The sequence below is a fragment of the Humulus lupulus genome, chromosome 3 (assembly GCF_963169125.1).
Source record: "Humulus lupulus chromosome 3, drHumLupu1.1, whole genome shotgun sequence".
NCBI lineage: Eukaryota > Viridiplantae > Streptophyta > Magnoliopsida > Rosales > Cannabaceae > Humulus > Humulus lupulus.
In genome coordinates this window covers 81,419,593-81,437,641 of record NC_084795.1, presented here as the reverse complement: position 1 = coordinate 81,437,641, position 18,049 = coordinate 81,419,593, and positions in this window count along the sequence as shown.

Sequence of the window (18,049 nt, the reverse complement as noted above, 5' to 3'; positions counted from 1 at the left end):
TGATCGATCTCCCCAATACTTGATGTCTAGACCTCCCAATTGAATCCAAGTCAGAACTGAAGAAATGTCTTCTTTAGAGAAATCATCAACGAAATTCCATGACTTCATAATCAGAGGCTTCTTGCCAAAGAACAAGTAACCACCATCCAACACACGGTCACGAAATTCCATGGCAAAAAATCGAATAATGAAAATACCTGAAGAGAGGATTCCTACTTTGTCCACCTGATCTTTCCATAACCATCTCACGAATCCCTCTAGAACTCGAATTGGGGGATTAGATCTGAGCATGTAGCACCCAATCGAAGATTACCAATAATTCACCTCTTCAGCGATATCCTCCATATCTATATTGATCCCTGGAGTCTTCTCCTGATTCAGAGAATAACCATTGCCAGCCACATTCTTCCCACTATAATTGGCTCTATTCAAACCAGAAGAGTTAGAATGTAAAATCGGAGAAGCAACATTCTTACCCACATCTACATCCTGCATTGCTTGTTTGGAAGCCGATAACCAATCCTCCACATTCGTGCAGACTTCTTGCCGTTGCACTGGTATTGATGCATCAACAACCCGCCTCGCATTTTCCTCTTGCTTATCCTCGATCACTTCCAATTCTTGAACCCCTAAACTAACATTCATCGATCGAGCTTTGATGACCCTATCAGTAGATGAAGGTCCAGTTTTCTTAATCTTGTTCTTCGATTTAGCTTGCCCCCCATTCTTTGCTCCCTTTGCCATGGCACCGATGAGAACACTGAGAGAGAAAGAGCGAGAAAAAAAGACTGCCTCGTTCTATTGAATATGAAAATTTTCAGAGCTTGAGCCTCCATTTTGTAATCCTTTCTTTTGTTTCAACCACCTTTATTTTACTTGTAATCTTTTGCTTAGAGTTGTATTCTCACCATTCTCTTCTTCTTCATCATCTTCTTCATTTTCTTTGTTTATTTGTAATTTTCAGTAATAGAGTTGTAACTCTTTCTAATCAATCGTTATTTATTTGTAATATATTGCATAGAGTTGTAATTTCTTACCATTTCCATTGAGGCAAATACATATTTTCCTAACATTCAAAAGCTTAACCCTTTGTTTGTTCAATGGAAGGTGAGACCATCAAAATCATGAATCAAGACCTAGTGAGGTTGGATAGGTTTGATGGGTCCAATTTCACTAGGTGGCAAGACAAGGTGAGGTTTCTTTTAACCACTCTCAAAATTGCCTACATCCTAGAATCCACTCTAGAACCTCTACCAACACCATCCGACAAGGACACTCCCAAGGAGATGGAGAAAAGAAGGCAGAGGGAGGAGGACAATCTCCTTTGTAGGGGTCATATCCTCAACGCCCTATCCGATAGGCCCTATGATCTCTACACCGAGACCAAATTGGCAAAGGAGATATGTGATGCACTTAAGAAAAAGTTCAAGGCGGAAGAGGAAGGTACCAAAAAGTTTTTGATATCTCAATAATTCGATTTCAAACTTTTTGGTGATAAACCTATTCTTCCTCAAATTCATGAATTGCAAATAATTGTTAACAAACTGAAAGTTTTAAAGATTGAGCTTCCCGAGGCCTTTCAAGTTGGTGCTATTGTGGCTAAATTACCACCAACTTGGAAGAGCTATAGGAAAAGAATCCTTCATAAAAATGAGGATTATTCGTTGGAGGAAATCCAAAAGCATATTCGAATCGAAGAGGAATCAATATGTAGAGATAAACTTGTGGAGGGGCCTAATGGAGAGACTTCCAAAGCAAATGCAGTGTCACAACCAAAACATCCCAAAAACAAAGGGAAAAAGGGTAATGGGAAACCTTTGGGTCCAAAAACCAACCCAAACAAGTTTAAGGGCGAGAAAGGTCCTTGCTTTGTGTGTGGGAAAAAGGGTCACTACGCTAGAAAGTGTAGGCATAGAAAAGACCAACAATGACCTAAGGTGAACGCAATTCAAGAGGAGAACATAGTTGCTACCTTTAGTGAGGTGAATGCGGTCCAAGGCAAGGTGAAAGGGTGGTGGTATGATACATGTGCCACCGTCCATGTCACCTATGACAAATCATAGTTCAAAACCTTTGAAGAGTCAAAGGGCAACCATGAGATTCAAATGGGTAATGAGGGCAAATCCAAGGTACTTGGCAAAGGTACCATTGAAGTCTTTTTCACCTCCAGCAAGAAAGTTACATTAGTGAATGTACTTTATGTTCCCGAAATGAGTAGAAACTTGGTAAGTGGTGATTTTCTTGGCAAGCCCGGCATTAAAGCCCTTTTAGAGTCCGGTAAACTTATACTTACCAAATCAAATGTATTTTTGGGAAAAGGGTACTCTTGTGAGGGAGTGGTTAAATTGTGCACCAATGATGTAACTTTCAATGCTATCAATAAAAATGATAATTCTACCTATATTATTGAGTATGATTCTTTATTTTTGTGGCATCTTAGACTATCGCATATAGGTTTTTTAACCATGAAAAGAGTAGTTATATGTGGTATGATTGCATGCAATATTAAAAACTATGGTAAATGTGAAACATGTGTTAAGGCAAGAATGATTAAGAAACTATTTCTTAGTGTAGAAAGATCATCTAATTTACTAGATTTAATCCATAGTGATCTTTGTGAATTAAATGGTGTTTTAACTAGAGGTGGTAAAAGGTATTTTCTAACTTTTATAGATGATTTTAGTAGATACACCTATGTGTTTCTTTTAAAGCATAAAGATGAAACTTTTGATGCTTTTAAATTGTATAATTTAGATGTTGAAAATAAACTAAATAAAAAGATTAAGGTGCTAAGAAGTGATAGAGGGGGAGAGTACTTCTCTAATGAATTCAATACATTTTGTGAAGAAAATTGTATAATTCATGAGTGCACCACACCTTATACACCACAACACAATGGTGTTGTCGAAAGGAAAAATTGGACTTATCTAGAGATGATAAATTCTATGTTGGTGTTTTCTAAGTTGAACTTGAACTTATCGGGTGAAGCGCTTTTAACTGCTTGTCACATTCTTAATCGAATACCGATGAAGAAAAATGAGATATCTCCATATGAGTTATGGAAAGGAAGAAAACCCAACATAGAGTACTTCAAAGTGTGGGGGTGTCTTGCATATTGCAAGAAAAACGAACCTAATAGAACAAAGTTTGGTTCAAGAGCCATAAAGTGTGCTTTTGTTGGTTATGCCAACAATAATAAAGCTTATAGGCTATTAGACTTAGAGTCTAATATTGTGATTGAATCTAGAGAAGTTGAATTTTTGAGAATATGTTATGTGACAACAATTCTCAAGCTTCAACATCTCTAAAGGAGAATTTGTTATATGAGAAAAATTCTCAAGCTTCTACATCCAAAGTTGATTCTCAAGAGGAGAATTCTCAAAAGGATGTAAAGCAACCCTTTGAACCTAGAAGAAGTCAAAGGCTTAAAAATCATAAAAGTCTAGTAGTGGATGAGATAGATTATCAATGAATTTCATTCTACATGGTAGAAGGAAATAGAGAGGAAGTCATTAGGAAAATTCCTATTGTACTTCTCGTTGAGGATGATCCTAAGACATATAGAGAAGCTATGCAATCGAGAAATAGTGCATTTTGGAAAGAAGCCATCAATGATGAGATGGATTCCATTCTTTCCAATAACACTTGGGAATTAGTAGACCTCCCACCGGGGTCTAAGAAAATTGGGTGTAAGTGGGTATTTAGGAAGAAATATCTCACTGACGGCACTATCCAAACCTTTAAAGCTAGATTAGTAGCTAAAGGGTTTAGGCAAAAAGTGTTAGAGAATATATATTATTGCTCAATGGAATTATGGAAAAAACCAAATACAACTCTATCCAAAAATACAATGGACAAGATAATATTGATTAAATAAGTATTACAACTCAATTGCTCAAAATACAAGCAAATAAAAAGATGTAGAAGAAGAAGATTACAAACTCAATACTATAACAATACAAGTAAATAAGAAGAACAAAAGAATGAAAACACAAACTAACTCTCACACAACCAAAGTGTAGAGTAGTGGGGATCACCAACTTGAACAAGGTTCAAGACCTTTGTCCAAAAGCTTATTTCCCCCTATTCTCTAAGCACTAAGGGATCTCTATAGGAAATAGCTCTCTGGAATTATCAAGCCTTAAGGTGTATTTTTCAGCCAAGTGCTTTGTGGATGAAAAATGGTGTGTCATACAAGTGAGCATTAGGCTCCTATTTATAGAGTTTGAGATACCCCTTTGAATTTCAAATTCCACCAACCCCCATGGCTGTTACCAATGTTTAATTGGATGTTTTATGGAATTAAAATAGAGATTTTGGAGTTACTTGGCTGTTGGAAACGTTCCAAATTGGATAAAAACCGAAATTCAAAGAAGCTGTCAGCCACTAGGGCCGCGGCGCATGTTCCAGGCGCCGCGGCGCTCAGTCAAGTTCAACAACAAATTTTTTCAGTTTTTTCAATAACGTTCCAATTTATTCCCACTTGATTTTGTAACTTCCATACACAATATGGGAGTTAAAATCACATCTCTATCAACCATTTCTCATATGACTTTATGAAATCCAATCTCAAATGTGTAACATATAATATACACATTATTGGGTAATATTTGGGAGTTACAAATTTGTAACTGATTTTGTAACTCCAAAATATGTCACATTTGGACACACACATGTGCCAAATTTTGTGACTCTCAATAATATGTTACAAGGTGTGACAAATCACATTTTGTCACATTATTTAATCTAATATTATATTATATGAAATAATATAACATTCCCCCACTAGATTAAATAATCACTTTTTGTAACACTTATTTAATCAATCAAACATTATATTAAAATATAATATTCCCCCACTTGATTAAATAATCACTCTCTATAGAAACCTTTGCATTGGTGCATAAAGTAAAATGTCTTTCGACTTGAATTTTACCTTAGTATAATTATCACAAAGTTTGTTGAGATTTTGGTTGCCGAAGCATTGAACCACTATCTTTTGATAACAAACCGGTGATAACACACACACCTTTGCTATGTTCACTTGAGACCTCAATGTCTCGCTTTTGCACCGTTAATGGCCATGTGCACATTCCATTCATAGATTTTCTTGAGAATGACTCCCAATTCTCATGAGGGGCGGCACCACCCCTAGGTCTATATAGGTAGAACTCTTACAGTATTTTGTTACCCTAAAATACTTGTCTTTTCAAGACTGAGTTCTATTAAAAAACCTTTCGGTTTTAACCCTCATTTTTGTAACACACTAGTACTCATATCTCAGATGGGACAAATTTGAGTACTACTATCTATTCACTTGATTGACTTGTTATTACCTATTGAACCTAATACTAGTTTGGTTACTAGTATTAAGATAGGTTACCATCAACTGTGAATCTCTTTAGGGAGTCTAAGTCCCACCCCTTGAGATGTAGAAATGATTCAATTTGAATAATTTCTTTTCTCATGTATGCATACTTAGACACTCTCATTATTTTATTCAAACTTTGTTGCTAGCCATAGTTTGATTAAAATAGTTACCCCTTTAAAATAGTGATTTTGACCATAGTTAACACCCCCACTATTTTATAGTTTAATATCCAAGATAAACATTTGAATATTAATTCTATAAATCTCTTTGTTTCTAAAATTCTCCTTTATGTTTTAAATTGATTCCTTCTTGAATCAAAATATTACAAACAATAACTTTAGATACCAAGCATGTCTAGATTTATCCATTCTATACACATATAGCCAATGTGATTTAAAATGTGGAATTCCAAATCACCTATTTGATAGGATGACCAAATTAATCAATTGATTAACAACAAAATAAATTGATTAACTTTAGAGCATCACCCCCACATTTATCACATAGTGATAATAAAATATCACTTTAAAATAGAAATCTCTTCATTTCTATTAAGTCCTTTATCCTCCAAGATAAATCTAGACCTATGATTCTAAAAGTTCATTGTGAGTCCTTAAGCTTCATGATAAACACTTAATAGATCAAGATAAAAACCTCAATGTTTATCTTGATTCATTTACTTGCTAAAGAAAGACACATTTCTTTCAAAGCAACTTTTACTTTTAGTTGTCTAAATAATCTCAAAATCACTTAAACAACTTTTGTGTATTTTCTAAGAGTCTCTTTGAGATTCTTTTGAAAACATCAATTTGACATCCATTGATTTTCTCATTAAAATCAAAATGAAAATGTCAATTTTTTAAACACTTTAAATCAAAGAAAATAAACCCTCATTGATTTATTTAAACACTTTGATTTCTTATGTTTTGTTTAAAATTATCTCCTCATCGAGATTAATTTAAACATATCACCATCTTTAACCAAAATGAATAAAGTTATCTTTTATTCACCATTGATGTAAAGATTCAAAATTGCTTCTCCAATTTTGAAAATGTCTCCTCATTGAATATTTAAGAATTATTGTCACTAAATAATTCTCAAATATATTTTATTTGACCACACTCTAGACTATAAGTCTATTGAGTCAATATGTCATCCCACAATTTTTGAATCCACTTTGATTCATTTTTCTTGCAATGGCAAGACACTTATCAAAAGATGTAACCCCCTTAGGTTCATCTTTTCTTATCTCATAATTGAGATGCTCAACACTTTAATTGAGAATTTTCATTTCTCAAATTATTCTTTTTATTCACAAATTACATACTAACAATAATATAGGATAAAACCTATTAACATCTCACAAATGTTTGCATGATTATGATTTCACATAGTTGTCAACATACATGACTAATATTATACTAATATGGCTCTTTATTAATATGAAAACATGAATTACAAATATCATACACACATGATTTCACATTTCTATTGATTCACAAAATCAATATATTTATACATGTCATATAAACTCATAGTTGTCATTCTAATAATTTCCCATTAACACAAAATAAGTTCTATGACATGCTAGCATACTACCCAATAATCTACTAGATTATTTACATGTTAATCACATATAACAAAAACTCAAGATATTATATTATCTTCTAATCTAACCACTAAAAAACAAAGGAGATTAGAAAACAATGAATCTCATTTATAAAATTTTCATCTTCTCATTTTTATCACTATGTGAAAACCATTAGATCTTCTAAGAAAACCAAAGAAGAGCATTACCTTATCTTACCATCTTTTCAAAGTTGGATCCTCATATGATCTCCATGGTTTCTCCTTCCATTGAAAAGGAAACTAAGTTTTTGATTGTTAGAGAATATATATTATTGCTCAATGGAATTATGGAAAAAACCAAATACAACTCTATCCAAAAATACAATGGACAAGATAATATTGATTAAATAAGTATTACAACTCAATTGCTCAAAATACAAGCAAATAAAAAGATGTAGAAGAAGATTACAAACTCAATACTATAACAATACAAGTAAATAAGAAGAACAAAAGAATGAAAACACAAACTAACTCTCACACAACCAAAGTGTAGAGTAGTGGGAATCACCAACTTGAACAAGGTTCAAGACCTTTCTCCAAAATCTTATTTCCCCCTATTCTCTAAGCACTAAGGGATCTCTATAGGAAATAGCTCTCTGGAATTATCAAGCCTCAAGGTGTATTTTTCAGCCAAGTGCTTTGTGGATGAAAAATGGTGTGTCATACAAGTGAGCATTAGGCTCCTATTTATAGAGTTTGAGATACCCCTTTGAATTTCAAATTCCATCAACCCCCATGGTTGTTACCAATGTTTAATTGGATGTTTTATGGAATTAAAATAGAGATTTAGGAGTTACTTGGCTGTTGGAAACGTTCCAAATTGGATAAAAACCGAAATTCAAAGAAGCTGTCAGCCACTAGGGCCGCGGCGCTTGTTCCAGGCGCCGTGGCGCTCAGTCAAGTTCAGCAACAAATTTTTTCAGTTTTTTCAAAAACGTTCCAATTTATTCCCACTTGATTTTGTAACTTCCATACACAATATGGGAGTTAAAATCACATCTCTATCAACCATTTCTCATATGACTTTATGAAATCCAATCTCAAATGTGTAACATATAATATACACATTATTGGGTAATATTTGGGAGTTACAAATTTGTAACTGATTTTGTAACTCCAAAATATGTCACATTTGGACACACACATGTGCCAAATTTTGTGACTCTCAATAATATGTTACAAGGTGTGACAAATCACATTTGTGTGACAAATCACATTTTGTCACATTATTTAATCTAATATTATATTATATGAAATAATATAACAAAAAGAGGGTATCGATTATTTCGATACTTATGTGCCTGTTGCAATAACAACTTCTATAAGAATTTTGTTCGCTTTAGCTTCTATACACAACTTGTATGTTCATCAAATGGATGTGAGAACGACATTCCTTAATGGTGACCTCAATGAGGAGGTCTATATGGAACAACCTGAAGGGTTTGTCCTACCAAAATATGAACATAAAGTATGTAGACTTGTAAAATCCTTATATGGATTGAAACAAGCTCCTAAGCAATGGCATGAGAAATTTGATCAAGCCATCATGTCTAATGGGTTTAGACATAACAATGGAGACAAGTGTTTATATTCCCAAACTTATAAGGGATATGTGATCATTGTTTACTTATACGTGGATGACATGCTTGTTCTAAGTAATAGCATGAAAGGGATAGAAGAAACGAAGAGGTTTCTATCATCAACCTTCAAGATGAAAGATCTTGGAGAAGTTGACACCATACTTGGTATCAAAGTAAAGAAACATATTGTGTTAGGACAAGCCCACTATGTTGAGAAAGTATTGAACAAATTTAGCCATCCCAAGGTTAAAGATGCCAATACTCCATTCGATCATAGTGTAAAACTAGAGAAGAATGAAGAAAGAGCGGTGACTCAATTGGAGTACGCTAGTGCTATAGGGAGTCTAATGTACGTTGCCCAATGTACTAGACCTGATATAGCATTTGCGGTAAGTAAACTTAGTAGGTTTACAAGTAATCCAAGTGTGGATCACTGGAAGGCAATTGGAAGAGTCCTAGGTTATATCAAGAAAACCAAAGGACTAAGCCTTCACCACTCCAAATTTCCTTTGATATTAGAAGGATATACAGATGCAAGTTTGATATCCAATCTTGGGGACAACCACAACTGGTTGGGTATTTACAGTTAGTGGAGGTGCAATTTCTTGGGGTTCCAAGAAACAAACCTGTATATCTCATTCCACTATGGAAGCAGAGTTCATAGCTCTAGCTGCTACCGGCAAAGAGGCTGAATGGTTAAGGGATCTGTTGATAGAGATTCCCCTAATCAAAGAGAATGTATCTACTATCTCGATACATTGTGATAGCCAAGCGACATTGGCTAGAGCATACAGCAGAGTGTATAATGGGAAGTCTAGACATATTAGTCTAAGACATGGATATGTAATAGAATTGATTCAAAGAGGGGTCATCTCAATATCCTATGTGAGAACAAGTGAAAATCTGGCGGATCCTTTCACTAAGCCACTAACGAGGGATTTAGTGGCTGCATCATCTCGAGGGACGGGACTTAAACTCCCTAAAGAGATTCACGATTGATAGTAACATATCTTCACTAGTTATTCAACTAGTGTTAGGTTCAATAGGTAACAACAAGTCAATCAAGTGAATATTAGTTGTACTCAAAACAAGTCCCATATGAGATATTGAGTATTTGTGTGTTACCAAGTGGAGGGTTAAAACCGAAAGGTTTTTTAATAAAATTCAGTCTTGTAAAGACAAGTATTTTTGGTAACAAAATACTGTAAGAATTCTACCTATATGGACCTAGGGGTGGTGCTGCCTCTCATGAGAATTGGGAGTATTCTCAAGAACGTCCATGAATGGAAAGTGCACATGGCCATTAACGGTGCAAAGCGAGACATAGAGGTCTCAAGTGAACATCGCAAAGGTGTGTGTGTTATCACCGATTTGTTATCATGAAAAGATGGTTCACTGCCTAGTGCAACCTAATTTTCGACAAATTTTGTGATAATTACACTATAGTAAAGTTCAAGTTGAAAAACACTTTGCTTTATGCACTAATGCAATGACTCCTATAAGAGAGATTTCTTATTTAATCAAGTGGGGAATATGTTATATTTCAAAATATAATGATTGGTTACAATAGATAACTATTTAATCTAGTGAGGGAATGTTATATTATTTTATAATATAATGTAATATTATATTATATTATATTATAATATAATGTTTTAGATTAAATAAATGTGACAGAGAGTGTCACATATTGTAACATATAATAGAGAGTTACAATATTTAGGTATATGAGATATATCCAAATAATGTAACATATTTGGTGTTACAAATTTGTAACTTCCAAATATTACCCTTTATTGTGTAAGTTTGTTGTTGCACAATATTGAGATGAATTTCATAAAGCCAATGTGAAATGGCTGTTAGAGATATGATTTTAACCCCAATAATGTGTTTTGGGGGTTACAAAATCATTTGGGAGGGTTTGGAAACGTTTGGAAAAAATACATAATTTTAAGTACTGAAAATGGTCAGTGGCCGTGGCCTGTGGGACAGAGACTAGTGGCCGCGGCCACCAATGTCTCTGGTCACGGCCACAGGCCAAAAACTGACAATTTTTTTAGTTTTTTCAATCTTTGTTGAACAGCTCAAAAAACCCAAATAACTCCCAAATCTCATTTTTAATTCCATATTAATTCAATTAAACATTGGTAACAGCCATGGGGGTTGGTGGAATTTAAAATTCAAAGGGTGTCTCTAAACTCTATAAATAGAGTCTATAGCTCACTTGTAAGACACAACTTTTCTATCCATTAGAGCACTTGGCTAGAAACACCTTGAGGTTTGATAATTCTAGAAAGCTTTTCCAATATCTGAGAGAGATCCCTTAGTGCTTGAGTTAGGGGGAAATAAGCTTTTGGACAAAGGTTTTAAACCTTGTTCAAGTTGGTGATCCCCAACCCTCTTCCCTTAGGTTGTGTAAGTCAGAGTTTTCTTGTATTTCTGTTCTCCATTTTATTGTATTGTTTTATTCTTATTCTCTTGTTCTTCTTACTCATATATTTTGTCTAAGAGTTGTAATCCTTTCTTTTGTTTCAATCATCTTTATTTTACTTGTAATCTTTTGCTTAGAGTTGTATTCTCACAATTCTCTTCTTCTTCATCATCTTCTTCATTTTCTTTGTTTATTTGTAATTTTCAGTTATAGAGTTGTAACTCTTTCTAATCAATCATTATTTATTTGTAATATATTGCTTAGAGTTGTAATTTCTTACCATTTCCATTGAGGCAAATTAATATTTTCCTAACAAAAGCAACTCATAAGGTGCCATCCCGATCATTGACTGGTAGCTATTGTTGTAGGAGAACTTTATCAACGGTAAGTATTTATTCCATGATCCTCCAAAATCAAGTACATAAGCGCGCAACATATCTTCTAAAATCTGTATCGTACGCTCGGACTGACCGTATGTCTAAGGAGGAAAGGCTGTACTAAGACTTAATTTAGTACCCATGGTTTGCTGTAAACTTCCCCAAAATCTCGATGTAAACACCGATCCTCTATCAGACACTATTGTCTTGGGAATTCCATGCAACCTTAATATTTCTTGGACATAGATGTTTGTGTATTGATCCGTTGTGTATGAAGTCTTAACAAGCAGGAAATGAGCGGACTTGGTTAGTCTATCTATTACTACCCAAGCCGAATCATGCTGCTTACTTGTTTGTGGCAAACTTGTCACCAAATTCATAGCTATATTGTCCCATTTCCATTCTGGTATGCTAAGCAATTGCAATAAGCCTGTAGGCCGCTGATGTTCTACTTTCACTTGTTGGCATACTAGGCATTTAGACACAAATTCCGCTATGTCCTTCTTCATCCATGGCCACCAATATATTGCCTTGATGTCGTGAGTCATCTTGGTCGACCTTGGGTGAATTGAGTATGGGGTACTGTGCGCTTCCTCTAAAATCATCATCATAATCCTTTGATCATTTAGCATGCATACCCGATCCTTGTATCTCAATAACCCTTGACCTGATATTGAGAAATCTGTGGCCTTGCCTTCTCTAACTGCATTCATATGCGCCACTAATGTGTCATGATGCCCTTGCTCAATCCATATATCTTCTAGCAGATTTGACTGGATAGACAAATTAGCCAGCTTACCGATAACTACTTCTATTATGGCACTAATCAGCTCCTGCTGTAGTGGCTTTTCTATTCCGTCTATTGCTGCTATATTTCCATTATTCTTCCTACTTAGCGCATTGGCAACTATGTTTGCCTTTCCCGGGTGGTATAAGATTTCGCAGTCGTAATCCTTCAATAGCTCTAACCACCTGCGCTACCTCATGTTGAACTCCTTCTGAGTAAAGAAGTACTTTAAACTTTTGTGGTCCGTATAAATCTCGCATCGTTCTCCGTAAAGATAATGGCGCCAGATTTTCAACGCAAAGACCACCGCTGCCAACTCCATATCGTGAGTTGGATAGCGTTGCTCGTACTCCTTCAGCTGCCTTGAGGCGTAGGCTATCACCTTTTCATTTTGCATCAGCACACAACCCAACCCCTACTTTGAAGCATCGCAGTAGACTACAAAATTATCGTTGGGTGTCGGTACACAGAGTACTGGTGATACCAACTGTAATGCCCAACCAATTCTAGACTTTGGACCACTAAAACTACGTATACATTGACACTATTCTTAGGGAACATACATGTGAAACATTGACAACATTATTAAAAACTGTAAAGCAAAGGTTGAAATACATAACATTTGGTTAGGATATGGGATCCCATTGTTAGAAAATAAAATAAAATATAACTTGAATCTTAAAATTCATTACAAAATTAAGTGCGGAAAATACATAGAAAACATAATTAAAAATGACTAAAAAAACTTCGTCCTCGAATCGTTCACGCAGTCCATCGAATCCATTCTTCCTCAATACACAATCCCAAGCCGCCAAGAATCTTCCCGCCGCCATAACTATTTTCCTGCACATATAAAATAAAGGAATGAGCCTAATGCCCAGCAAGGAAAATCTACTACAAGCATGAAACATACACATAAACATAAACTATAAACTATAAACATATAACATATACTATAACATATATCATAATTCTAACCCATGTACACGGTAATCATTGTGGTTTGCTAACTAAGCAACTATAAGCCTCAAACTACAATGAGGTTTGCTAGCTAAGCAACTATAAGCCCCAAGAACAAAAAAAGTGTTGGGGTTTGCTATTAAGCAACTATAAGCCCCAAAACATACATATATCATAACATATAAAAATATACTATAGCAATATCATATAAGCATATAGTAACTATCCTATTTTCCTTACCAAATACCGAGATGTGAGATTAAGGACGAGATTTTGGAACACTTCTAAAAACCATTAATGAGAAGGTGAGTATTTCTAAAAGAAGGAGATGAAAAGAAATGAGTCTAAACCACCGAGAAGAGGAACTTACCGAAAAGAACCTCAAGTTCAAAGAACTTAATTGCCTAACTAAGAATGGAAAATATTGAGTTATGATTTGAGTAGAGAAAAACTATAAAAATTAATGAAATATACAGAAATGAACTAGGAATAGGAATACTTTTGAATGCACTATAACCGAACTACACCTTTATAGAAAAACACACTATTAACCTTACTTCCCAAGTGTTTAATAATCTTAAGATGATAAAGCTTATAATCCCAACCCAAGTGTTTAACACTTTAAGTAAATCTAGCAGCTTGAAGGCTCTAGACTCAGCTTGAAGAATGAAAGAAATGGCTGGGTACTAGGTCCTATTTATAGAGTTCAAGAATGAAAATATCTTCTTTTAGCTTGAATAAAAATAATGAATATTTAATTGAAAAACATTTGAATAATCGTTCAGCAGAGGGTTAAGACTCGGTCAAAACATTCTGGGCTTATCAAGAGGTTATGGAACAAAATGAGCTCTGTTTCAAAATTGTTTGAAAACCTTGCTCTAGAGCCAATATATCGCCCATGGTAGGCGATATATCGCCTGGGCTTATATTCCCGAGGCTCGTCTAAGTGTTCGTGCGAAGTTATGTATTTTTCGTATTCCCCAAGTGGCGATATATCGCCCCCTAGAGCTACGATATATCGGCATACGCTAAAATATTATACATGTAATTGCACTTTTTCAACCTAATTTGAATTGAGTAAATAACTTTGACTGAGTCCTATAACGATTTCAAAGCTGCTGGCAGACTCTGGGGTTTTAAAATATTCCTCTTATAAAGCTATTCCTAAAAAATACTTAATTTCTTAATAAACATGCACACGACAAGTGTCATTCTATTATTGGGTCTATCTAAACCTTATAATATAATAAATATCATCTTCATAATCAGCTATATTAATCAAACCTTATGTTATAATTACTATTCTTAAACTATAGGTTAAACTTATAAAATCTACAAGTGTTGCTACGAGTGTTCAACTAAGTCCCGGCTTGAACCAAAATCCACAGTATTAAACATATTATAACTACTACTAGCTATTATTACTACTACTATTATCTAACTAGCTAAGTAAAGTTCTTGGACTCTACATTATTGGAGCTTGATTTTATAGGTCCATGGTCCCCACAGTACCTTGGATAAAATCATCTAGATAGTCTTAATTAATTGATTTAAATATTAATTAGAATTATCAATGTAGACCAGGTCAATTTTGGATAGTTTCATATAGTTATGTAATTTAGAGAAGAAAAGAGAAATTAGGGCAATTTTATTAATTAAGATAAATTGGTGGCTAAATTAATTTATAAGTTTAAATCAAGGTTAAAATTATAAATAATTAATTTGATAAAGGATTTAAATAATTAATTAATAGAAACTAATACGAGACTTGATTTTAAGTCCATTAGGCTTATAATTAAAAGGGAAATTTCACGGGCCTATGGCCCATGGGAATTTCGACCTAGGGCTGATAATTGACTATTATTTTTTTAATTTTTTAATTAAATAAGTAATCTAATTGAGTCTATAAAAGGAATTCTAAGTGAGAGTTGAAAATAAATTACAGAAAGACTATCTGACAGAAAATCAGAAGATCTATTCTTGATGCTCTAGGATTTAGATTCTCTCTACAACATATGTCATTTTCTATGCCTCAATATTCTCCTCTATTCTTCTTCTTATTATATCTATCTCTGGTGTTGAGAATTTCCCACTCTAGTCTAGGTGATTCTAAGGATACTTTGGAAGGTTGTGAAGAAAATTGATGAACGGTTCAGTTTCTTGGTGATACCATGCGACAGAAATGATACAAGGATTAGAGAAACTGAAGGAAGGACTCAATCGTTCCACTACACAATAATGTAAGTGTCCTTATCATTATCTCTGTATGAATTCAATTTTAGAAATATGTTCTAGGTTTTCTAATATTAATATGTTTAATATACGATTTACATGAAAATAAACAAGATCCTGAATAAGTTTTCCTAACATTCTCGACTATGAGATCTGGCACATGGATGTCAAGACAGCTTTTCTTAATGGGAAGCTTGACAAAGTCATTTATATGGATCAACCAGTAGGATTTAAAGTAGATGGACAAGAAGGAAAATGTTGCAAGTTGAATAGGTCCATTTATGGACTTAAGCAAGCTTCTTGTTCCTGGAACCTTAGGTTTGATGAAATAATAAAATCCTATGGCTTTGAACAAAAAAATTATGAGTCTTGTGTTTATCAACTGAAGGCAAATTAAATAGTGGTATTCCTGATTCTTTATGTAGATGATATCTTACTAATTGGAAACAACGTTAATAAATTATCAGATGTTAAGAATTGGTTGATCACTCAATTCGAGATAATGGATTTGGGTGAAGCGAGTTATGTTCTAGGTATCCAGATCATTAGGGATAGATTGAGAAAACTCTTAGCTCTATCTCAAGCATCTTACATTGATAAAATGCTTGAACGTTTCTCAATGACAAATTCCAAGAAAGGACATCTACCATCCCGCCATGGACTTCATCTTTCAAAGAAGCAGTCTTCCCAGACTCTTGAAGAGGAAGATGCAATGAGAAAAGTTCCTTACGCATCTACAATTGGAAGTTTGATGTATGCTATGTTATGTACTAGACAAGATATATGCTATGCAATGGGAGTAGTTAGTATGTATCAGTCAAACCCATGACTGGTACATTGGATTGCAGTTAAGCATATTTTAAAGTATTTAAGGCGGACTAGGGATTATATATTAGTCTACAAGGGTGGTGTTCCGAACCCTATAGGCTACATCGATTTAGATTTTCAAACTGAAGTTGATGACAAGAAGTCTACTTCTAGAATGGTATTTAATCTTGGGGGTGGAGCTGTGATATGGATAAGCGTAAAGCAGTCTGCGATCTCAAATTCCACCATGGAGGCTGAGTACATAGCTGCGTCTAAAGCAACTAAGAAAATAGTCTAGCTAAAGAAGTTCAATTCAAATCTTGGTGTATTTTCCAAATATGGATAAACCGCTCGTGTTTTTTTGTGACAACAAAAGAGTGATAGGCAACTCGAAGGAACCTCGAAGTCACAAGAGGAGTAAGCATATAGAAAGGAAGTATCACATAATTCGAGAATATGTGGCCAGGGGAGATGTGAAGGTTATGAAGATTGCATCTGTAGATATTCTTGTGGTTTCATTTACAAATACACTACTAGACGCTACATTTGATACACATATCAAGGAAATGGGATTAGTAAAATTTAGGCATTAGTTTCAATTAGTGCAAGTGGGAGTTTGTTGGGGGTTTTATGCCCTAATTAAAACTCAATTTCTTTGTAATCCCATTTTATTATCAATAAAAGAATAGAAATCATTTTTAACCTGGTCAACCACTTTGCTCACATGTTTTATTTTCATGATTATTTGTTGAATATAAACTTCTATTAAATCCTAAGCATATAACTAATCATATTTATAGTGACGTAATCACAGTGGAATATAAATATGATTATATGTTCAAAAATAAGTTAGTCCTAAGATTAGCGAGTACACAAGATTTACACTAACTTGCCAATCTACGATATGATCTACTTACACATTGTAGTGTTATGTTCTTTCCAGAACATTAGCAAAGTAGATAAGATCAGATGTATTTGTTAAATCAGAGTGGACCGATATTGACAATAGATAGGATAAGTAAACATTTGGTTATTATCTATTCTAATCATATCATATAGTTGACCATTGGTCAATTCAATCTCAATCCTGAGTGGTTAGTATTCTAACTTATTGTATTATTTGAGTTCCTTGACTTATTCATTACCAGCTTACCCTACGGACTAGCCCATACTTACATCTTACGAACTCAGTTGTATAATTGACTGGGAGTTTTAATTATATATATGAACATCTATAGCTTTTGCTGAAGAAGTAAAACGATGGTTTTCTTTTAGTTTGGTTCGATGTGCTAGATGATAGAGATCTCATTTCAAATAATTAATATTAGTTTACTGAAATATCATTTACAAGGAACTAAGTGTTTTAAGGATAAAATACAATGATGGGTAAAATAGTATTTTAGTCCCATCTCATTGTAGACCGTCTATAGAGGATTGAGTGATAATTATGGTTGTAACAATGGATAACTAATTACGTATCTATATTTCTTATAGAGCGTTCTATGAATTCAAGAGTGTAATTCTAAATCTTTAGTGGAGTCACGATGAATTAATAAGTTAGTAAATTTATTTGTTAAATTTCTGATAACTTATTGGAGCTTGATTTCATAGGCCCATGGTCCCCATGGTACCTTGGATAAAATCATCTAGATAGTCTCATTTAATTGATTTAATCATCAATTAGAATTATTAAAGTTGATCAGGTCAATTTTGGATAGTTTCACAGAGTTATGCATTTTAGAGAAGAAAAGATATTTTAGAGCATATTTATTAATTAAGACAAATCGGTGTCTAAATTAATAAATAAGTTTAAATCAATGTTCAAATTATAAATAGTTAATTTGATAAAGAATTTATATAATTATTTAATTAATT